Genomic DNA, 2,500 nt, shown 5'->3' with positions numbered 1-2,500 from the left:
AGCAGAGGGAACGGTTGCTGCTGCTTTAAAGGAGAAACATCTTGGAAAGAGCAGGAAAGACTCACCATCAAAGAAAACAAGGACATGGAACCCTGACATTATTACTGATGGAAATGCTTGATAATTGTCATGATTTGATGATGGTGGTGGTGGTTCACATGTATAAATAAGGTATTGTGGGTTGAGTCTTTCGCTTACGGCCATACCACCCTGAGCATGCCCGATCTCGGAAGCTAAGCAGGGTTGGGCTTGGTTAGTACTTGGATGGGAGACCGCCTGGGAATACCAGGTGCTGTAAGCTTTTTCGAATTTGCTTTGCAACCAGCTGAGGGAACGGTTGCTGCTGCTTTAAAGGAGAAACATCTTGGAAAGAGCAGGAAAGACTCACCATCAAAGAAAACAAGGATATGGAACCCTGACATTATTACTGATGGAAATGCTTGATAATTGTCATGATTTGATGATGGTGGTGGTGGTTCACATGTATAAATAAGGTATTGTGGGTTGAGTCTTTCGCTTACGGCCATACCACCCTGAGCACGCCCGATCTCGTCTGATCTCGGAAGCTAAGCAGGGTCGGGCTTGGTTAGTACTTGGATGGGAGACCGCCTGGGAATACCAGGTGCTGTAAGCTTTTTCGAATTTGCTTTGCAACCAGCTGAGGGAACGGTTGCTGCTGCTTTAAAGGAGAAACATCTTGGAAAGAGCAGGAAAGACTCACCATCAAAGAAAACAAGGATATGGAACCTTGACATTATTACTGATGGAAATGATTGATAATTGTCATGATTTGATGATGGTGGTGGTGGTTCACATGTATAAATAAGGTATTGTGGGTTGAGTCTTCCGCTTACGGCCATACCACCCTGAGCACGCCCGATCTCGTCTGATCTCGGAAGCTAAGCAGGGTCGGGCTTGGTTAGTACTTGGATGGGAGACCGCCTGGGAATACCAGGTGCTGTAAGCTTTTTCGAATTTGCTTTGCAACCAGCAGAGGGAACGGTTGCTGCTGCCTTAAAGGAGAAACATCTTGGAAAGAGCAGGAAAGACTCACCATCAAAGAAAACAAGGATATGGAACCCTGACATTATTACTGATGGAAATGATTGATAATTGTCATGATTTGATGATGGTGGTGGTGGTTCACATGCATAAATAAGGTATTGTGGGTTGAGTCTTTCGCTTACGGCCATACCACCCTGAGTTCGCCCGATCTCGTCTGATCTCGGAAGCTAAGCAGGGTCGGGCTTGGTTAGTACTTGGATGGGAGACCGCCTGGGAATACCAGGTGCTGTAAGCTTTTTCGAATTTGCTTTGCAACCAGCAGAGGGAACGGTTGCTGCTGCTTTAAAGGAGAAACATCTTGGAAAGAGCAGGAAAGACTCACCATCAAAGAAAACAAGGATATGGAACCCTGACATTATTACTGATGGAAATGATTGATAATTGTTATGATTTGATGATGGTGGTGGTGGTTCACATGTATAAATAAGGTATTGTGGGTTGAGTCTTTCGCTTACGGCCATACCACCCTGAGCACGCCCGATCTCGTCTGATCTCGGAAGCTAAGCAGGGTCAGACTTGGTTAGTTCTTGGATGGGAGACCGCCTGGGAATACCAGGTGCTGTAAGCTTTTTCGAATTTGCTTTGCAACCAGCAGAGGGAACGGTTGCTGCTGCCTTAAAGGAGAAACATCTTGGAAAGAGCAGGAAAGACTCACCATCAAAGAAAACAAGGATATGGAACCCTGACATTATTACTGATGGAAATGATTGATAATTGTCATGATTTGATGATGGTGGTGGTGGTTCACATGTATAAATAAGGTATTGTGGGTTGAGTCTTTCGCTTACGGCCATACCACCCTGAGCACGCCCGATCTCGTCTGATCTCGGAAGCTAAGCATGGTCGGGCTTGGTTAGTACTTGGATGGGAGACCGCCTGGGAATACCAGGTGCTGTAAGCTTTTTCGAATTTGCTTTGCAACCAGCTGAGGGAACGGTTGCTGCTGCTTTAAAGGAGAAACATCTTGGAAAGAGCAGGAAAGACTCACCATCAAAGAAAACAAGGATATGGAACCCTGACATTATTACTGATGGAAATGCTTGATAATTGTCATGATTTGATGATGGTGGTGCTGGTTCACATGTATAAATAAGGTATTGTGGGTTGAGTCTTTCGCTTACGGCCATACCACCCTGAGCACGCCCGATCTCGTCTGATCTCGGAAGCTAAGCATGGTCGGGCTTGGTTAGTAATTGGATGGGAGACCGCCTGGGAATACCAGGTGCTGTAAGCTTTTTCGAATTTGCTTTGCATCCAGCTGAGGGAACGGTTGCTGCTGCTTTAAAGGAGAAACATCTTGGAAAGAGCAGGAAAGACTCACCATCAAAGAAAACAAGGATATGGAACCCTGACATTATTACTGATGGAAATGCTTGGTAATTGTCATGATTTGATGATGGTGGTGGTGGTTCACATGTATAAATAAGGTATTGTG

General features: G+C 45.4%; 6 non-coding genes and 1 pseudogene across 6 annotated transcripts; all 7 read left to right on the top strand.

Annotated features, from left to right (window-relative positions):
• Nucleotides 1-192: 192 nt before the first annotated feature.
• On the top strand, nucleotides 193-301 carry LOC133007760 (5S ribosomal RNA; annotated as a pseudogene).
• Nucleotides 302-515: 214 nt separating this feature from the next.
• LOC133008137 (5S ribosomal RNA) lies at nucleotides 516-634 on the top strand. Its single transcript, XR_009680415.1, has one exon. It is a non-coding gene; the product is annotated as a 5S ribosomal RNA (ribosomal RNA).
• Nucleotides 635-848: 214 nt separating this feature from the next.
• Nucleotides 849-967, top strand: LOC133008136 (5S ribosomal RNA). Its single transcript, XR_009680414.1, has one exon. It is a non-coding gene; the product is annotated as a 5S ribosomal RNA (ribosomal RNA).
• Nucleotides 968-1,181: 214 nt separating this feature from the next.
• Nucleotides 1,182-1,300, top strand: LOC133006003 (5S ribosomal RNA). Its single transcript, XR_009678561.1, has one exon. It is a non-coding gene; the product is annotated as a 5S ribosomal RNA (ribosomal RNA).
• Nucleotides 1,301-1,514: 214 nt separating this feature from the next.
• LOC133007549 (5S ribosomal RNA) lies at nucleotides 1,515-1,633 on the top strand. Its single transcript, XR_009680014.1, has one exon. It is a non-coding gene; the product is annotated as a 5S ribosomal RNA (ribosomal RNA).
• A 214-nt stretch (nucleotides 1,634-1,847) lies between these two features.
• On the top strand, nucleotides 1,848-1,966 carry LOC133006549 (5S ribosomal RNA). Its single transcript, XR_009679073.1, has one exon. It is a non-coding gene; the product is annotated as a 5S ribosomal RNA (ribosomal RNA).
• Nucleotides 1,967-2,180: 214 nt separating this feature from the next.
• Nucleotides 2,181-2,299, top strand: LOC133007253 (5S ribosomal RNA). The gene has a single exon (XR_009679739.1). It is a non-coding gene; the product is annotated as a 5S ribosomal RNA (ribosomal RNA).
• Nucleotides 2,300-2,500: the final 201 nt, after the last annotated feature.

The sequence above is a fragment of the Limanda limanda genome, chromosome 7, assembly GCF_963576545.1.
Source record: "Limanda limanda chromosome 7, fLimLim1.1, whole genome shotgun sequence".
NCBI lineage: Eukaryota > Metazoa > Chordata > Actinopteri > Pleuronectiformes > Pleuronectidae > Limanda > Limanda limanda.
The sequence above is the reverse complement of the archived record's forward strand: the minus strand, read 5'-3'. Positions and strand labels throughout refer to the sequence as shown.